This window comes from Euleptes europaea, chromosome 4, assembly GCF_029931775.1.
Source record: "Euleptes europaea isolate rEulEur1 chromosome 4, rEulEur1.hap1, whole genome shotgun sequence".
In the NCBI taxonomy this organism is placed as follows: domain Eukaryota; kingdom Metazoa; phylum Chordata; class Lepidosauria; order Squamata; family Sphaerodactylidae; genus Euleptes; species Euleptes europaea.
The window spans coordinates 95320247-95341317 of record NC_079315.1 but is presented as its reverse complement, the minus strand read 5'-3'; the positions used below and the strand labels follow the sequence as shown (position 1 = coordinate 95341317).

General features: G+C 41.3%; 1 protein-coding gene across 1 annotated transcript in view; it reads left to right on the top strand.

The window, feature by feature from the left end:
• The window catches only part of ZSWIM6 (zinc finger SWIM-type containing 6), a 121180-nt gene that overhangs the window by 57370 nt on the left and 42739 nt on the right, over positions 1 to 21071 (top strand). The window lies entirely within an intron of this gene.

Sequence of the window (21071 nt, the reverse complement as noted above, 5' to 3'; positions counted from 1 at the left end):
TAAATGCAGAGAGGTGCCGCACATGGACGGCATGAAGGAAATAGTGGATGCGTTATGAGGCTTCTCCCTCTTGTTAAAAGGAGCCTGGAACGGTTTGCTAAACCCAAGGACACGCAGCCAGAAATAGCCACACAACATGTTTAATAGTAGGAGTTGGAATATAAACACTTCCGAGGCAATAAGTAATCCATTGTATTAACAAGAGCTAGTTTTGCAGCTATTAATAGTAAGTGTTTACTTGGGTCTGCCTATCTCTCGATTCCAAAATGTCTATGAAAGGACATACCGCTTCGGTGATCGCTTTTCATTTGATGTGGAAAAACCACGCAGCCCTCTGTTTTAAACTTGACAGGTGGTGTAACGGAGATCCGGGCCTCAAAGTTCACGTTTTTGGTCAGAAGTGGGGAACATGGAAGTCAGTCTCGAGATAAGATGACTTGTTGTTTCCAGTGTGCTTGGGTTTGTAGACTGAAAAGGCAGAAAGACACATGTTAACTGGTGGGGCTGTGGCAGTGATCACTTGCCTCACCTTGACACAGTGCTTTATGGCATCCATGTGTAGTGAGAGCATAAGCAGTGAAACCAACTGGGCCACTGGACTGTAGACTGCTTGTTGGTTTCAGTTGATGTTTGCAGCTGAACTTTGCACAACTCTGAACTCGAAAGAATGTGCTGGGAACTGACCTTCCCTCCCTTTTTTTGGAAGCGCTTCCATGGTATGAGCGTCTTAATCTGCCTCAGTGGAAACTTGGACTGAAATAGCTGCTACAGATGTAATTCGTGCCTAGTGTTTTGGTGATCAGTGCATACACACGCGTTTGGAAGCAAGAGTGCCATGTGTTTGTGGCTCTCATTATGACATGAATATGACACTAGAGCCAGGGGTGCTACTTCCAGGTTGCCATGGTTATTTCGCTTCCTTCTGCGCAGACAAGCAATCAGTTAAGGAAGTTGTTGCAACACATTCCAGCGTTCTTCAGGGCATACAATATTTAATAATGACTTGGTGTGCATTGCAGAGGCCTGGCTGGATGGAGCAGGGGGGAAGCCTGTTGGTCCGAGTTGCTGCCAGCTTGATATCTGTAATCACAGCTTCAAATTAGGTGATAGGTGGTTTTGATCCTTAAGAGTTCCGTCTTCCATGCTAGGTTCGTTTTAAGTGTTTGGACCTGGTATCCAGTGTTACAAACAAAGAAACCCACCCCACCACCTAAGTATCTCTCCAGAGAAGCCGTCAGATCTTGCCTGTGGTGTTGTGGTATCCTGGGCCAAGAATCCCTAGTACTGTTAAGGATTTCATTGTCCCATTGTGTAGCAAATCCAACGTGTGTCAAGTCATACCCTGGGTCTTGTGTTCTCTACTAGACAGGAGTTTCTCTGACAAGTGATTAAGGGAATCTGGCGTTGACTTCTAGATGGATTGCTGCTTGATTAAGATCAGTTTTCTTGAGCTTTTGCTGAAGTGGTGGGTGATTTGGGATGATCCGTCACCAAAACCTGATGGATCTGGATGGCTGCCAGTGTGTCCTGACTGTTCTGTTGTCCCTTATTTTAAAAGCATCCAAGGCTTCATTGAGCAGTTAATACTGTAGTTTCTAGGCACTACTTTCTCCATGCACAGCCGAAGTATGTACTAAGTTTGGCTGGAAACCATCAGCACTGAAGCAGCACAAAATGTTGGTGATTGTAGATGGGCCCTTTTATCTAGATGTGTAGAATATGTCTGTTACAATTGGGGTCCTTCTTGCCGTAAGTAGATTTTAACTTGGCATTGACCTCAGGCCTGGTATTTGGGTTTCCCAGGTGATGGCTGTGGCCAGGAGTGTGTTCTTTCAGCTTTGGTTGATCAGCCATGCCTCTTTCAGGAGAACAAGGATTTGGCCTGGCTTCCATGTCTTGGTAACTTCTCAGGAGGATTACTACAATGCTGGGAACTGGGCTGCTCTTCAAGCTGTCTTTAAGTTTTCAAATTGGCCCAGAGCTTGGCAGCTGGGATGGTGTAGAATGGCCCATAAAGACATTTCATTGGTTATTTTTCTTTCTAAATCCAAGGTGTGGCTTGGGGGTACTTTATGAAACCTTGTCTCCCGTTTTGGGCCTCCTGCTTTGCGAACAAATATGAGGCAACTAATTGATTCAGTTGTCTCCAGTTTGCAAACCAAGCTCAGGCAATTAGCTGATTCAGTTTTCTCTGCTGTCACAGTCCACACTAACAGAACTTCCCCCATAAATGTGTGGAATTGCTGCCTTCCAGTTGCTTCTGGATGTAGGAGGCATGTTGGAGGATCTGAACTTTGTTATTCCGATTCCATATGAGTGGTTCACTATTCCAGAGAATGAGCGAACAGACCCAAACCCTCTTAATGTAATATTACGCTAATGCAAAATCCTATTCACCTAATAAATGGACTAAGAGTGTACTTTAATTCCAATGGCCACAGACCACATTTACTTTCATGGCATTCAAGGCTCCATTGTAGTTCTCTTCTGAGGCTAGGGCATCTTGAAGCTGTGGGTGTTTACCGATGCTCTCCGGGGAGGCAGGACCAAATCTTATTGGCTGTCTCCTCTAGGCGGGAAACAGCCCTGAGCTTCCCACTTTCCGTCCTGCCTTTGAGGGGAGAGCAGTGTCTCTGCACAGTTCGTTACTGACTGTTATCTAATCTATTCTATTCTACTCTAAAATCTATTTTTTCTTACTTGCTGTAATTTCCTAGTGTCCTTCTGTCCTTTGCTTCCAGCCTTTGTCTTCAACTCTCTGTCTGTTCCCGATATTCCCCCCCCCCTCCTTCCTTCGGGTGTGGTGGTAAAATGGCGGACGGGAATCAGGCGAGGGAAGACAATCTCCTTTCTGTGGGAGATTGCGAGAGTGGGCTGGTCCAATCCGCCCGGGTGACCGCGGAGGTGTCCAATGGCCGTCATCACGGTCCTTCGGACAGTAAAAGCCCGCAAGACCTCTATAAGTCGGGCGAGGAGGCGGCGACGGTGCACGGCAAGGCGGCAGCGGCCGGCAAGGTAAAAAAGGCGCGAAAGTCGGCGCCGTCGCTGGGAGGCGCCAAAAAGAAAAAGTTGACCTTTAAAATGGGCAGCAGTAAATCTAGCAGCAATAAGGGGAAGGTAAAGCGCGATCATTCCGCAGCCCCCTTATTCCCCCCGCAGCCTTTTTTGCCCATAATTTCGGCCCCTTCCCTAGGACTAGGAAAGAAGGGAGAAAATTTCCAAGTTAGCCAGGATCACCGCACGCACCAAATCGGCCCGCCTCATGCTCCTGGCGAAGTTGATGGGGTTAATGGTATCCTGTATAGGAATAGTACCGTGGGCACGTTTCCACTCCAGACCCCTGCAGTGGCTATTACGACCATATCAAGGCGACATAACTCACAAGATAGACAGACCGATCCTGTTATCGCAAAAGGTGAAACTCAGCTTAGCCTGGTGGCACAGTCCTGCCAACCTCGGACACTCCACTCAATATTTGCACGAGGAACCAACCCAGATTTTCACGGACGCAAGTCTGGAGGGGTGGGGTGCCACATTGGAGAACCAGACAGCTCAAGGGCGTTGGTCCTGCCAGGACAAAAGATCTCATATCAACTTACTGGAGATCAGAGCAGTCAAGCTGGCGTTGTATCACTTCCAGTCAAAACTAGTCGACCGTCATATTCTTATAAGAACGGACAATGTGGCCACGAAGGCCCATTTAAACAAACAAGGGGGATCAAAGTCTTCGACCCTCCACAAGGAAACGGAACAGATTTTCCTTTGGGCTCAGAACAACGTCAAGTCCATCAGAGCAGAACATATAAAGGGAACATTAAATGTACAAGCAGACTGGTTGAGCCGCCAGACCTTGGACGAGGGCGAATGGTCTCTCTCGCAGGAGACCTTCCAGATCATCTGCCTCAAATTCGGAACTCCAGTGTTGGACTTGTTCGCGTCAGCAACAAATGCCAAGCTCCCGAGATTCGGGTCCAGGTTCTTCCATCCAAAAGCGGAAGTGATAGACTCCCTCCTGAGCCCTTGGCCCAAGGGATTGCTGTATGCATTCCCACCGCTTCCTATTCTCCCAAAAGTTCTACGGAAGATAGTACACAAGAGGGCCAGGGTTCTTCTAGTGGCTCCCTATTGGCCTCGAAGACCGTGGTTCGTCACACTGAAACAGCTATCCATACAGGAACCGTGGAGAATTCCTCAGGAACGGGCTTAGTTACAACAAGGACCTGTCTTTCACCAAGACCCCCTATGGTTTTGTTTAACCGTGTGGAACTTGAACGGGAACGCCTTTTGAAGTGCGGTTACTCATCTAGAGTTGTAGATACCATCATTGAAGCTAGAAGACCGGCGACTAGGCGCATATACAACACCTCTTGGAAGGCCTTTGTGCGGTGGTGCCAGAGAAAAAAGGTGGATCCACTCGCTCCCGACGTTGGACAGCTCCTGGATTTTCTGCAGGATGGGGTACAGATGCGGCTCTCTGCAGCCACCCTAAGACGACAAATCGCTGCTATTTCAACCGTCATCCCAACGATTGGAGGTCTACCCACATCTAGACATCGAGACGTGGTGGCGTTTCTAAAAGGTGTTAACCAGTTGAGTCCTCCCGTCGTGCATCGTTTCCCGACATGGAACCTTAACTTAGTTCTGAAGGCACTTACAAGGGCACCATTTGAACCACTGGGGACGGTCCCATTAAAATACCTAAGATTAAAGGTCTTGTTTTTAACGGCCATCACTTCGGCCCGTAGGGTGTCCGAGTTGAGAGCTCTTTCCATCAGAGAAGGCCTATGCATCTTTCATAAGGATAGGGTTGTTCTTCGACCGGATCCTACATTCTTACCTAAAGTGAATTCGTCTTTTCACAGAACACAAGAGATCAATTTGCCATCGTTCTGTCCTAAACCTTTACGTCAGAAAGAACATCAGTGGCATACCCTAGACTTACGCAGAGCCCTGCGGATTTTCATAAGAAGAACCGCGGAGTTTAGGAAGTCGGACTCTATGTTTATAGCAATTTCTAATCCCAACAAGGGCCAAAAGATGTCGGCTGCTTCTATAAGTTACACCCTGAAGCTATGCATCACAGAGGCATACAAAGCACGTGGTAAGACTGTTCCAAGCGGTATCACCGCTCACTCTTTGCGTAGTGCCGCCACCACGGCGGCCTTTGATAAACAAGCACCAGTAGACGAGATATGTAGGGCCGCAACGTGGTCTAACGTCTCTACATTTATAAAACACTACAGGATTAACACATGGTCGTCAGCCCATGTGGCTTTCGGGCGTAGAGTGTTACAGCATGTAGTGGAATAATCAGTTTTCCTTACCCACCCGGGTCGAAGCTCTTGCAAGTCCCACAGCTTCAAGATGTCCTAGCCTCAGAAGAGAACGGAGCCTTGATTCCTTACCGTGAAGGCTCCTTCTGTTCTGAGGCGACGGGCATCTTGACCACCCGGTAAAACATGGGACATACAATTCACTACTTTCATGGCCACTACATACTCGTGCACACATGGAAATTCCTTAGATAAATGTATCATTTAACTGATAGTTTAGTAGATTTACTGGGTTGACAAACATAGTTATGGGAAGTTTTTTACAGTTCTCCAGGTTTGTCTTCCTTGTTTTAACCCATTTCTATTTATATTTGTTTAACTTGTTGGAAGTTTTTCCTCTATTCTTTTCTTGGAGTTTTTTCCTGCTTCGGGCTTGGCAAGTCTGAAAGTGGGAAGCTCAGGGCTGTTTCCCGCCTAGAGGAGACAGCCAATAAGATTTGGTCCTGCCTCCCCGGAGAGCATCGGTAAACACCCACAGCTTCAAGATGCCCGTCGCCTCAGAACAGAAGGAGCCTTCACGGTAAGGAATCAAGGCTCCGATTACTTAAGATCTCAAAAGCTGCTCAAGAAAAAGCTTCTCTCTCACAGCTGTCGTGTCATTTTAAGTAAAAATAATATAAATTTTCAAAAAGAAAGAAATATTTTGGTTCTAGTGCAGCTTTATCCTGCAGTCTAAAATACTTTGGAAGTTCCGTATCTAATTTGACCGAAATTTCAACCAGTATTGGATATCAGAGTTTATTCGTCGTATCTTCTGTGCATGCATGAATTTCTGCCAGCTATAGCCAGATAGCAGGAGTGACTAGCATAACTTGAATGTTAAGTCCAGGTATTTCATTAGTAAAGTGAAAAAAGTAGTCAGCAGTTGTGTCATGTCCCAAAGAAAAATCTAGAAAACTTTTAACAGTTTGTGTAATACCTTTTTTAAAGGACCAACGAAATGATGCATAAGTGTGTGAGCTTTTGAGTTCACCAGAATTCTTCATCAGGCTGGATGTTACAAAGAAAATATTTAAAAGTTTGAATCAGCTGTGCACGTAATGCAGACTTGACCAGGGCTTGGCATTGTATCCTAAGGAATTTTCCTTATCTTTTAAAGCGTTTAAATTTTTTTTGTAATGTCTAACATGATGAATAGTTCTGATCAACTCAAAAGCCTGCACACTGTGTTGTATCAGTTGGTTGGTACTAGTAAAAAGGTATTGGATTGGATTCAGCGGAGAATTTCTACTTGCACTAGAGCTCTTGAGCAAGCTGAAACACAAGAAAGGCCATGGTAGCCGTTTGTGCAAAGTCAGATTTCTTGTAACCCCACTAGCATTTCTACATGATCATATGCAACCAAGCTTCTGGGCACTGTAGTATTATAGGAAGGGAAGTGTTAGGTGTGGTACAAGATTTTGCACAAATAGAACTGCACTAAGCCTATTCCGGCTTCAGGTCCAAGCTGTTATGTGGATTGTTGCTTAGGCCCATTCTTAAAGCATGTGTGCTGCATGCAGAACGTCCTAGATTGACTCGCTGTCATCTCCAATTTAAAAATCTCAGGCAGCGGGTTTTGGACAAGATCTTTCTCTGCCTGAGACCCTGCGAAGCGGATGCTAGTTGGTACAGGCAATACTGAGCTAGGTGGTTCGATTTGGTATACCTCACCTTATAACTGATCATGCTTGTGAAAGGTAGTTCATAAACTGTGCTCGAGCGCTTGGCTGTTCAAATTACTAGACTTCTTGCCAGCTGACAGGGTGTAAAAACTGAAGCGATAATCCTTCATATACTTGGTCTCCCTTCACGGGCCTGGAATGCATGGTACTTATCTGCTGGTGCTTGTTGCATACTGTTAGCTGATTTTCAGCAAAGGTCAAATTATTTCCCGCTTCCTGGGAATAAGTGTCCTTTCTTCACAGTTATTAGTCTATAGCTTGAAATCTGTAACGCCATGGTCCTATGTCAAAAAATTAAGTCTGACTAATGTCTGGGTTTCTAGGGGGTAGGGTATCATTTTGCTTAGTGTAGGGGTGAGAAGAGATTTGACTTTTGTGCCTCTGTGTAGGGATCACATTGCTGCAAGACTGTGCTTTGGAATTAAATGCTGAGCCCTGCCAAATGCTAGACGTAGAGAAGAGGCTGAGTTTTGTCAGCAAATGGGATCTGCCAGTTAATTGGTGTTTTCTGTGGGCTTCTGACTGTGATATGAAATTTGGAAGCCCTTTAGCCACATGGGTAACGCGGGGCCAGTATACGAAATGTCACCAAGTCACCATCCGGACCCATGGTGAGACAATAGCGGTCCCCACTTGAAAGCCACGCCATTACTGCTCATTTTATATATGGCGATTACGATTCAAACGAAAAGACCCATTTGCCTCATAACTGCCATTTAAACGTCCTCTTAGCAGAAGCTAAGTGACAAATTAAATGAAACAAGTGCCCAGTTTTTTTTTAAAAAGCGGTAATGCAAAGCAACCTTTTATTGCTTCTCATGTGCCACGAATAAATCATTATACTTGTCAACCCTAAACCAAGCCGTAATTGGCACAGCTACTGTTATCAAAGTGGGGCTGCTCTTGTGACAGCTTAATAAAGCTGAAACTGTTAAATTAAATCTCTGATGCTTTATCTGATGAGAGCAGTCAAGCAGAAGAATCCAAAAGGCGAGTATCGATGCTTGGTGGAGTGATGGAGCCCAACAACTTGTCAACACGTAGATTTACAGGATCAGATCTGTTTCTTCTAATCTACGATTTTCATTATCTCTTCCAAGCCTTTCCTTCTGTTTTGGAAGTGAGGAACCATCACACAAAAGTCTTATATTTCAAAACAAACATTTCAGGCCCCCCCCAAAAAACATTGTAAAAACATGTTAACTTCACTTTAAAATGTGTGGATCCAGCATCATATGACTTTAAAGCACAGATGAGAAGGTTCCTGCATGTGTTAGAATTAGTGGAGGACTCTAACCACCATGTTCTCACTCTTTCCAAAACCGAGTTGGGTTATAAAATTAGTCTGCATAATCATAGAATCATAGAGTTGGAAGGGACCACCAGGGTCATCAAGTCCAACCCCCTGCACAATGCAGGAAATTCACAACTACCTCCCCCCCACACCTAGTGACCAGAAGATGGCCAAGATGTCCTCCCTCTCATCATCTGCCTAAGGTCACAGAATCAGCATTGCTGACAGATGGCCATCTAGCCTCTTTTTAAAAACCTCCAGGGAAGGAGCGCTTACCACCTCCCGAGGAAGCCTGTTCCACTGAGGAACCGCTCTGACTGTTAGAAAATTCTTCCTAATGTCTAGACGGAAACTCTTTTGATTTAATTTCAACCCGTTGGTTCTGGTCCAACCTTCTTGGGCAACAGAAAACAACTCTGCACCATCCTCAATATGACAGCCCCTCAAGTACTTGAACATGGTTATCATATCCCCTCTCAGTCTTCTCCTCTTCAGGCTAAACATACCCAGCTTCTTCAACCTTTCCTCATAGGACTTGGTCTCCAGACCCCTGTTGCCCTCCTCTGGACACGTTCCAGCTTGTCCGCATCTTTTTTAAATTGTGGTGCCCAAAACTGAACACAGTACTCTAGTTGAGGTCTAACCAGAGCGGAGTAAAGCGATACCATCACTTCGCGTGATCTGGACACTATGCTTCTGTTGATGCAGCCCAAGGCTGCATTTGCTTTTTTAGCTACCGCATCACACTGCTGACTCATGTTCAGTGTTTGGTCTACTAAGACCCCAAGATCCTTTTCACACACACTACTGCTCAGACAGGTGTCCCCCATCCTATAATTATGCATTTGATTTTTCCTACCTAAATGCAGAACTTTACATTTGTCTTTGTTGAAGTGCATTTTATTAGTTCTAGCCCACTTCTCCAGCCTGTCAAGATCATCCTGCATCTTGGCTCTGTTTTGGGGTTTGGTGTGGTATTATTGACTTGCGTATGTTTTAATTGAAACTTGGCTTTCTGAAGTTCTGAATTAGCTTGGTTTCTCCCACTTTGGTCAGGGGTTCAGTGTTACCTGCTATCAGTGTTCTAAGGTCAAGGGGTCTTGTCCAATCATTAGGCCGTGGCTGGGAGCATCTTTGTGTTTATAAACTTGTCTGTGTGCTTAAACACCAGTGTGTGGAAACCCAACCCTAGTGTGTGGATTATCTCATTTCACTGCCTTGGTAATAGGCATTTGACCCTAAATATGGAGTTGGAAGGAATGATCTTCTAGACTTTGCATCTGAGACTGCGTGCTGCTTTGAGAGGCCAACTGAATCGTTTTAAAGGCACTTAATCCAACTTTTTAAAAATGCCCTCTTTTCCTAATTCCAATATTTTTAAAACAGACAAACCTTTTATCATGGCCCTGCTTTGCATTACATGGAACACTGCAGTGCCATTTGGATACAGGTGCTGATACACCCAAGATGTATGTGGCTATATACATTTATCCTGAGCCAATGTGATTAAAGTTAGGTAGGGCTGAACAGATGCTCCTGGAAGCTGAATGCACCCGGGCAAACTGAAGGTTATCTTATGCATCAAGCACCAGCAAACCCAGATTTGTCCCCATGCATTTGCTTCCTGTGAATGAACTTGGCTGTGTGTTTGGAAACTCCCATTTGTCACAGCAGGCTTAAAAATTCTGAAACTGGGAAGACCTTGCTCTACTAATTCAGGGTCTTGCCTGATATATGCTGGTTTCTTAGCGCATTATTTCTTCAGATGGCTATTCTTGGCTTTGCCCAAACTGGTTGTCACAAGCATTTCCTGTCTGCGTACAGTTGTTTAATAGCTGAAGTAATCCAATCAATGCTCAAAAACTATTCCCTGCTGGCTAGATAAGTCAAAGACCTCTTTCCTGCTTGCCAACCCATTTGTAACAATTAAAATACATTATAGCTATTTTAAAAAAAACTTCAGCCTACTCATGATTGTCGATCAAAGCTCTGTTTCCATTGCTACAAAGTGAAACAAAATTTGAAGACTCTATAGTTGCAGCCTTTTTATAGAATATTTATTGTTCACAATCATATAGGGTGGGATAGCACTTAGAGTAGGATGAAACACTTTTATCCACGGAACATTTGTACCTGAGGAATCCCATCCCTCATTTGGGAGAACCTTGAGGTCAGAACAGTCATTCAGGATTTGTATCTCAGACCTGTGTCTCTGTGTTAAGTGCTGTCAAGTTGCTTCCGACTCATGGCGACCCTATGAATCAGTGTCCTCAAAATGTCCTATCTTTCATAGCCTTGCTCAGATCTTGCAAATTGAGGGCTGTGGCTTCTTTTATTGAGTCAATCCATCTCTTGTTGGGTCTTCCTCTTTTCCTGCTGCCGTCAACTTTTCCTAGCATGACTGTCTTTTCTAGTGACTCTTTGTCTTCTCATAATGTGACCAAAATACAATAGCCTCAGACCTAAAAACATCTCAGACGTAAAAACAATAAATGTGCGGCACTCACATCATTTGTTTGGAGGACATGAACATGGGGAGGACAATTAGTATTCAGTCTGCCCTTTAAGATAAAAGGTAAAGGTCCCCTATCCAAGCACCGGGTCATTCCTGACCCATGGGGTGAAGTCACATCCCGACGTGTACTAGGCAGACTATATTGATGGGGTGGTTTGCCAGTGGCTTCCTCAGTCATCTGCACTTTACCCCCAGCAAGCTGGGTACTCATTTTACCGACCTCAGAAGGATGGAAGGCTGAGTCAACCTTGTGCTGGCTACCTGAAACCAACTTCCGTCGGGATTGAACTCAGGTCGTGAGCAGAGCTTTTGACTGCAGTACTGCAGCTTACCACTCTGCGCCACGGAGCTCCTGCCCTATAGATAACAACAGGGTTATTGGCAAAGCTAAGCCTGAGGCTGGGGGATTGTTTTCCATAACCTCCACCTTGTCCCATGACCTACATTAGAGCAACCCCTTTCTCCCTTGACATTGAGACCAGCCTTAAAATCTAAAGCTGCCTTTTGAACGGGAGAAAGTCTATATCTGAGCGTTGTTGGCTTTGTTATTGCTCGCCCTCCGCCGTCGCACACAGAATGTCGCTGGCGGAAGGGCAGTAATTCCCCCTTGCCTTCAGTGCTGCAGGTAATCTATTGCATTAATCAGCCGGCTAGTGTGAAATGCATAGGGGGTGATTATACTATCATACACAATACAATCAGCATGAAGCACTTGTCATGACCAATACATCAAAGTTTAATTCAGTAATAGAATGAATTAGAGCAAAATGTAACATTCTGTACTCCAAGAGCCACGGCACCCTTTGCAGGCTTTTTGAGAAGGCTCTGTAGGAAAGCTAGATTCCATTGAGAGTATTTCTTTTTTAAAATGAATAAAAAATGTAGCCACCTCAATCTGAATAGTGCATGCACCTTTCCTTGAGATTCTTTCCATGGTGGTAAGCACTTCCCCTATAGTAATCTCTGCTCAGGGTTGCAGTGATTCAATTGGATTATTCTCCAGTGGGGCCTCTGATCATGTTCTGTTGTAATTGCATGAACCCAGAGCTGGGTTTTTTTTTCCAGCAATTGGGGGGCTTTTTTTTTTTTTTTTTTTTGCTTGAAGGTGGCAGTGGGGAGCGGCGGACACGGATTGCATGTGAAGCCTCTCTTCATTGCTCCGCATGTCTGTTCTTCCATTAAAACGTCAATAATAGGGCACCCATGTTAGCCGTTAGTGCTTTGTCTTGGGGGAAAAAACTTATAAGGCTAATTTTGTGCCGCCATAACACCGCAGGTCTCCTCACTGTAGTTAAGAAATGAAGAGCAGGTTGCAGGCTCTCCCACCCTTCCCTTGTCAGGATTAAACCACAGCGCAGCTTTACATCTGTTCTTACCCTAACGTGGCAGATGTTTTTAACCATACATTGAAACTAGGTTTTGAAGCTGTCATGCAACGTATGATTGCAGGTAACTCGGGTTAGCTTCACTGCAGACCCAATGCTGCCCCATAGCTGAATGCCCACAAGGGAAGGGAACTTAGCATTGCATAGAGACATAGAATGGCTCCTATTTGCAGACCTTATTGCAGCAGTGAATGGACAGTATGCATCTGCATAAGCCATACACAAACCTTATGAGTGTTCAGTACTGGTATCAGCAAAGTGTGAACACTTGAAGCTGCCTTATACCGAATCAGACCCTTGGTCCATCAAAGTCAGTATTGTCTACTCAGACCGGCAGCGGCTCTTCAGGGTCTCGGCAGAGGCCTTTCACGTCACCTACTTGCCTAGTCCCTTTAACTTGAGATGCTGGGGATTGAACCTGGGACCTTCTGCATGCCGAGCAGATGCTCTACCACTGAGCCACAGCCCTTCCCCGTGGGGTGGGGTTATGCCAATGTCTACCCCCTGTTGTTTTTTCTTTTTCTTTTTTATATATATATTATTTTTATAACATAACATAACACATAAAACAAAACAAACAAATACAATAATAAAAAATACAAAAGAATATCAATTATATAATCTGCTTAATACAATCAAAATTACAAAATTCAAAATATCCTTTTGACCCACCACCCACCATACAAAGTGACCCATCACCAGACTTCTGGAGAAGTGTCTAAACAGTTTAAAAATTACATTATTGACAACAAGATAAAAAAATTAAACTTATTTCTATAACTCATTAACTAAAATAGTAAAATCCATTTTTGCCAGTTTATTCCGATATGTGACGGCCTTCGCCCATGTTTTTTTTCATTCTTCCATGTCTTTTCCATGTAGGAATTCTGTTAATTTGGCCATCCTCATATACATCCATAATTTCTCTCTCCAGTCACTAATTGACGGTTTATTTACTTGCTTCCAAACTTTGGCTATTATAATTCTTGCAGCAGCAAAACTATATTGGCAAATGACCCTATCATTTCTATCCATTTTTTCTTGAGGAATCCCCAATAAACAAAATGCAGGATTTCCTTTTACTCTCATATTAATCAAATTCTCTTATTACTTTATTCCAAATTTTTTTATTTTTTTTTACATATCCACCATGTGTGCATAAAAGTTCCTCTTTCCTTTCCACATTTCCAGCATAAATCCATGTCTCCTTTTTTCCTTTTGCTTATCATCACGGGAGTTATATACCATCTATAAAACATTTTATATGTTCTCTCTAATTTCATTGGTTATTGTAAATTTGAATTCTTTCTTCCATAAGTTTTCCCATGTTTCCAAATCAATATTATATCCTAACTCCTTCATCCATTTCACCATTACTGGTTTAATTCTTTCTTGTTCTAAATTTACTTCAATTGATAACCTATATATCCTTCCTATCAATCCTTTATTTCCCTTTATTAATATATTTTCTAGTTTGGATTTATTTTTATTAAATCCAACTTGCTTATCTTTATTAAATGTATCTTTTAATTTATAATACATAAACCAATATTTAATAAGTTCTTCTCTACTTCTTAAAACCCAATCTCCTTCCTTATAATCTATAATTTCTCTATATACATCCATATCTAAATTTAATTGTATCCCTCTCTTCATAAATGCTTCTACTGGATTAATCCATCCCAGAATTTTATTTTCCAAAAACCTTTTATGTTTGTTCCAAGTTTGGAATAAACCAAATCTAATAATATGAATATTAAAATCTTTGTTTACCTTTTCCTTATCATACCACAAATATGCATGCCATCCAAAACGTAAATTAAAACCTTCTATTTCCAATATTTTGGGATTCTCTAACAAAATCCAGGTCTTTAACCAAACAAAACAAGATGCCTCATAATACATTCTCAAATCTGGTAACCTCAAACCTTCTGTTTCTTTTAGTTCAATTAAATTATTATATGCTATTCTATGTCTTTCTTTGCCCCATCAAAAAATAATATATATTTTTTCCAAATTTTAAATATTTGAGCCCCTTTTATAATTGGTAAGTTTTGAAACAAAAAATGCATTTTAGGTAATACCATCATTTTAATTACCGAAATTCTACCCCATACTCATAGGGGTATTTTCCCCCAATTTTTAAAATCTATAACAATTTGTTGCCATAACTTAATATAATTGTTTTTGAATAAATCAAGGTTGTTTGAAGTTAACCAAATACCCAAATATTTTATTTTATGTTCAATAGAGAAGCCTGTCCTTTTGGATAATTCTTGCTGCTGCAAAAGTGTCATATTTTTAACCAATATTTTAGTTTTATTTTTATTTATTTTAAAACCTGCAAGTTTTCCATAAACCTCAACCGTTTTGTTCCAGTTATCAATTTGACTAATAGGATTAGTCAAAAAACAAACTAAATCATCAGCATAAGCTTTAACCTTAAAATAATTTCTCCCCAATTGACATCCTATTATATCTGGGATATTTCTAATCTTTCTCAATAAAACTTCTAACACTAAAATAAACAATAAAGGTGAAAGAGGGCAACCTTGTCTAGTGCCTTTTTGGATTTCAAATTGTGATGTCAAATTACCATTGATCAGCAATCTAGCTGATTGATAAGTATAAATATTTCCAATAGCTGACTTAAAATTTTTTCCCAAGCCCATATACTCTAATATTTTTTTCGTAAATTTCCAATTTACATTATCGAACGCTTTTTCTGCATCTAAGAATATCATTGCTACAGGAGTAGTGACAGATTCTGCATATTCTAAAAGATCTATTACTATTCTAACATTTTGACTAATCAGTCTACCTGGGAGAAATCCAGCTTGATCTTCATGTATAACCTGATTTAATACTATTTTTAATCTGTTTGCTAAAATAGTTACAAAAAATTTATAATCATTATTCAATAATGAAATTGGTCTATAATTTTTGACATCCAATAAATCCGAGTTTGGTTTTGGTAATAAAACTATGTTTGCTTGTTTCCAGGTTTGTGGGATGGATCTGTTCTGCAAGCAATGATTCATCACCTTTAATAAATATGGAGATAGTTGTTCTATGAAGGTTTTATAATAAAATGCTGTAAATCCATCTTCGCCTGGAGATTTATTTAATTTGCTTTTACCTATAACAGTTTTTAATTCTTCCATAGTTATTCTAGAGTCCAATAATTCCTTACGCTCTTGTGATATTCCATCCCAGTCAAATTGATTTAAATAGACATCCATTTCCCTCTCTGAAACAACATTTTGTCTATATAAATTTGAATAATCTATGAAAGTTTCCATAATTTTTTGTTTGTCTGTTGTTATTTTACCCTCCTTCTTAATTTTTAATATTGGTAATTTCTTCTCTTTATGTTTAAGCTGCCAAGATAATAATTTACTCGGTTTATTGGCATGTTCAAAAAATCTCTGTCTGTTAAACATTATTTTTTTCTCCATTTCTGAAGTTATTAAAAATTCATATCGGTATTGTAACTTTTTTAACCTATCTGTTCTTGTTTGAGTGATTTATCTTGTGATTTTCTTAGCTGTCTTTCTCCCAGTTTAATTTCTTCTAATATCTTCTTCTTTTGTGCCTCCCTCTCTTTAAACCATCTTGAATTTTGTTGTGTCAAAAGTCCTCTAACTACTGCTTACCGGCATCCCATACTACTTCATCTGAAATTCCTTTATCTTCATTCTCAGAAAAATAATTTTGTATATTTTTTTTTTATCTTATCTACAATTTTTTTATTTTTTAATAAAAATTCATTTATAGACCATGGTTTATTTCTCTTGTCCCCTATCTTAATTCTAATTGAAACAGCATTGTGGTCAGATAATACCTTAGGTAAAATTTCCGAATTTTCTGACAAGTTTATAATTCCTTTAGAAAGCCATAACATGTCTATTCTTGAATGGGTAAGATGTCTAGATGAATAATATGTATATCCCTTTTTATTACCGTTTACCAATCTCCATATATCAAACATTTCCCACTGGTCTATAAGATGGTTAAAAATACTGGGTAATTTACCCTCACAGTTACCCTTTTTTTTCTTTGCAGATCTGTCCAACCTTGGTTCCGTCACTTTATTAAAATCTCCCATCCAAATCATTTTTTCTTTAGCATATTCAGCTAATATCGATGCCAAATTATTATAAAACATTTTTTGGTTTGAATCAGGTTCATAGATACCCACCAACAATATCTTTTGAAAAGCACTTACAATTTCTGTCAACAGGATCCTCCCATCTTTATCTTTATATAAAATCTTAGGTTCCAATATCAAAGGAACATACATAGCTATTCCATTAATTTTTTTCTTTTCATTGCATGAAGTAAAAAGTTTACCCAGTTTTGATTGTTCCAATCTTATGATATCCTTTGGTAAAATATGAGTTTCCTGTAAACAAAAAACATTAGCCTTAGATTTTTGTTAATAGTAAAATATCTTCTTCCTCTTATTGGGAGAATTTAAACCATTAACATTCCATGGCAATACTTGTAGCATATTAACGTACAATCAACCTCATTTCTTAACGCTTTTTTTTAATCTAGCCCCCCTCCCACCCCCCATTACTTCTTTTAGTATCATTTTATTTTTAATAGTTCAGCCATCGTCTGACTGAGAGTCCTCCTCAGTTGTTTCTGGTAACTTTGGCCCACCACTTGCTTCTGCCGCCTTCTTCAGGGAGATCCTTTTCTGAAAGATCTTGGGATGGATGACGTGTTGGTTTACGGAGATCTCCTTCGTATCTTCTTAGAAGCCTTGACAGTGTCTGTAATCTTGAATCTTTTAGTTTTGAAGAGAAAAGATATACCTTGTGGAAATTCTCATCTATGTTGAATCCCGTTGAATCTCAGCCGTTCCACAATCTCTGCAAAATCCTTTCTTTTCCTAAGAAGTCTTCCAGGAATCTCCTTCATTAGCCTCACCGGTGTACCTTCTATTGTAAGTGGATTTGAATAGTGTTTATTCAAGATCAGATCCCAATGACTTCTGGAAAAAAGTTGAACTAAACAATCCCTTTGTTGAACTAAACAATCCTAACAAAGACTATAGTCCACAATAGCCATGCAGATTAGCTTTGGATTTCACACATTAACAGATCACTTCAGGATACAATGGTTCCATATTAACATACCACACCCTCATTAGCACATTATCTTGATACTTACAGGACAATGATTAGCACATTACCTTTGATACTTTTTGCAGGACAATGATTCAGCTCAAACCCAACCCCTTTCTGACTAAATATTACTCTTCCTACACACTTGACACTGAGAGACACTGTCCTTCAGTGTTACTCCTCTGAAGATGCCTGCCACAGCTGCTGGCGAAACGTCAGGAAAGAAAATACCAAGACCACGGTCACACAGCCCGGATAACCTACAAGAACCAATCCCTTGGAACTTTATTTCTTGTTGCATAAGCAGAGTTGATTCTGTAAGCTGTTATGATGATTCCTTCCATGATTGCTTCATCTTCTTGGAGAAAATCAGCCAACAACGCCTTTAAGAATTTTCTAAAATCTTTCCCTTCAGATTTTTCTTTGAGGCCGCGTATACGAATACAACTTTCCTTTATTTTAAATTCCAACATCGCTCAATGGTCATCACACTTTTCTTCTCTCTCTTAGCTTGCTTCCATTGACAGTTCCAAAGTATCAACTCTTTTTCTGGTTTCTTTGTTATCCTTTGAGTGTTTCTGAAGTTTAGCCTTCAACTTCTCCTGTTGCACTGTCAAAGATGAAATGGAATCTTTCAGAGCAGAAATGGCGTCCGTATTTTGTCCAATAACCATTGTATTTTGAGTCAGTTCTTTTTTTACTGATTCCACCTCCTGTTTTACTGATGACACCTCCTGAAATGTTTTAGTCATCAGTTCATATAAAGAGTTCAGGGTGACATCAGGTTTTGGTTGAGGTGTCATCTTTACAGCCACAGATATCCCTGTTTGGACTGGTGAAGTGGTTAATGGAACAGTTATATTAGATGCAGAGGCTCTTCTCTGGGGTAGTGAAGTTTGCTGAATCTGGAGCTGCTTGGTATCTTTAAGGATTCCTTTAGGATGTTTTTCTGTATCTTTTTTGTCTTTGTCTCCCATTCCAAAAAACCTAGATTGGCTGCAGTTTGTAATCCAGAGATGGTGGGGTGGCACTTGTTGTTTAAATCATCAGTTTAAAAATCACATAAAGAGCTGGAAATCAAACTTAGTTCATAGTCCAGACCCGAGAGAGCACTTTAGCACATCAGTTTCTTCAGTCTGCTTTCATTTGCCAGCTTTTCTTCACCACGGAAATCTTATTTGAGCTCTTTAAAACGGTTGGCTGAGCTGGCAAGACTGAATTTTAAGTGCGCCACAGCTGGCAAAAAGCCAAATTTCAATTTAGAGCTGTTAGTGAGTTTTAGATAAAGTCCAGAGTGCTTTCCCTTTATAAACAAATCACTGTCAGACACCTCAGCCGTGTAAATTTTTAGTTATAAATGAAATGTAGAAAAAAACTTGCTATGTGAAGATCAGGGTCTCCCCACCGCTCTTCCCGGCTGCTTAAGACGATAATGGCGCCCGCTCCTCGGTTCACCCGTCCGAGCGATCGTCGCTGCTTCTGCAGCAACGACCGCTCCTACGACCTGGAGCTCACCGGCGTCCCGTTCAGCATCCCCTCTTACACAAGGGGTGCCGCTTGCCAGGTGGTGGTGGTGGGGGCGATTTCCCTGCCCCCCGGCAGCTTCAAGCCGGCCCGCGATCAGTTGTGCGGCCGCAGCGATTCCCCCCCAATCCGGAAGTCACTGTTGTTTTTTTCTCACATTGCAGACTTGACACCACAGTAAAGTGGAAAATGGCAACTTTATTGCTTTATGGTGATGGATGCTAAGCTATCAGCAAGGTGCCAAGGAGACAATTTGCCCACTCTAATGACACACACTCTCCCTCTCCTTGTTAATAGCAAGTCAGTGGATATCAAAGAGAACTTTTTGGGAATTTCTGCCTGTCTCAGACACAGCAGGAAAAGGTCGTGCAAGCATTGTGTTGGATAGGGTGGCAGAAAAGTATGGATGGTTAGTGTCTTATATTTGTGGCCAGAGCTATGTTAACAGTGCCAAAGGAGAGCAAGCCATTGTTCTATTTTTTTTTTAAATAAAGACCTCAGGCGCTCTTTGTACCTTGGTTTCTCCACAACTGGAATCCTGTGTTGATGCATGCAGCAGACAGTTCTGGCCAGGCAAAGGGATTTTTTTTTGTAATATTCCATTCCATGTATTCTTTTCTTTTTCCTGGAGCTACAGAATGCTGGGAAGTGGCTTTATAGCGTTTGCCAAAACTGGCCCTGAAAGGTCTGACATCTCAGAGTGACTACATGTTGGAGCAGATGTTGTCAAATTGGTTTTGCTGAAATTGCTAGTTAGTTGATACATTAGAGGTGCTTTTTCATGGTGCACATCTTGATAATGATGGATACACCCAGGCCAAAAAAACAACACATACACACACACACACACACAAAAACTTAGTCATGTTTGTACGTGCATAGGCCTTCAATGCAGAGAACAGTTAAAGGTAATACAAATCAATTTTAAAACAGTGAATAATGTAAAAACCAACAATAAAGATGTCAATGGTGTTATTTATTAGAGGATTAAATTGAGTTGTATCAAAGATGCAACTCTTGGTTTAAAAAACTGAGTAAAAAAAGTAAGCCCCCCCTCTTGTGTTAGCTAAGTTATGGCTTCTTTGAGCCTGTGTCAAGTGATAAATAATTTCCCTTCTTTATCTTGGATGGTTCCATACAACAATTTTCCGTATGTTGGTATTGTTCACTTTGTGCTCAAGACTGTTGTCATAAGAGCAGAGAATAAAAGAAAGGTATTGTTCAGCTGCTAAAGCATTTTAGATGAATGTGGATTGGCCTCCTCACTTTCCATGGCGAGAGTGGAGAAATTTTTCTGCAAACCCTCAGACTGAGGCTCCTCCAGAACAGTATTCATATTGCTTTTACACAAATGATGCAAGTAAAGTCATGAAAGTTGTATTTTATTCTCGGGTTTTATACAAAGGAATGAAAGTAACTTTAAAAAGCACAATTTTGTATGATGGCGCTTTACCAGAGTAAACAAATCGGAAGTAGCTGAAGAAGAAAAGGGGGAGGGACCAAATGGAGGATAGTTTTGGAGGAGAGAGGAGCTGAACCAAAAGGGAAAGGGGGCCTGGTTATCTCTATTTCCCTAGACCCATGCAAACCAGTCCTGTGAGTGTTCCTCCAAAGAAACTCATCCTTTGCAAGTTGCTGAAGTGATATAGTAGTGTGCTGAATGCAGAATCCCTGCATCGCACAAATGTGCTGTTTAAAATTTTGTTCTGTTGTATATTAGAGACGATGCGGCGGAGACCCTGTGCGGAACTTTTTTGTTCAGTGTGGAATTTCTTTGGCAGTTAAATGACACCTTAGTTGAAGGATCTGCTGGTTTGAAATCCTGTTGCAAAGTGGACGCCACTGTGGGCAAGTGTAAATGTGGCGCCCATGAACTGTGTGCCTTACAACAATCTGATTACCTCTTCAGGGTTTGCTCAGGCAAACAAAGACAGGTTGGTTGAGCCTGTCATAGCTGGGCTGGGTTTGGCTCATGTTGTGTCTGTTGGGGGTGGTATTTGAGCTCTGGAGTGGGATAGCTTCACATTCTGGGGAGCACAGCTTCCGTTTGCATTAAACGAAGACAACATATATCAGCAACAGTATGAAAAACAGGAGAGAAGTGCAGAAACATAAGTAAGGGTGGAGCTTACTCCCCACAGATCAGACTCCGTACCCTGCACTTAAAGTAAATTCTTTTTCGGAATAACTGCACCCAGTCTAAATTATGCACATTGAAGCA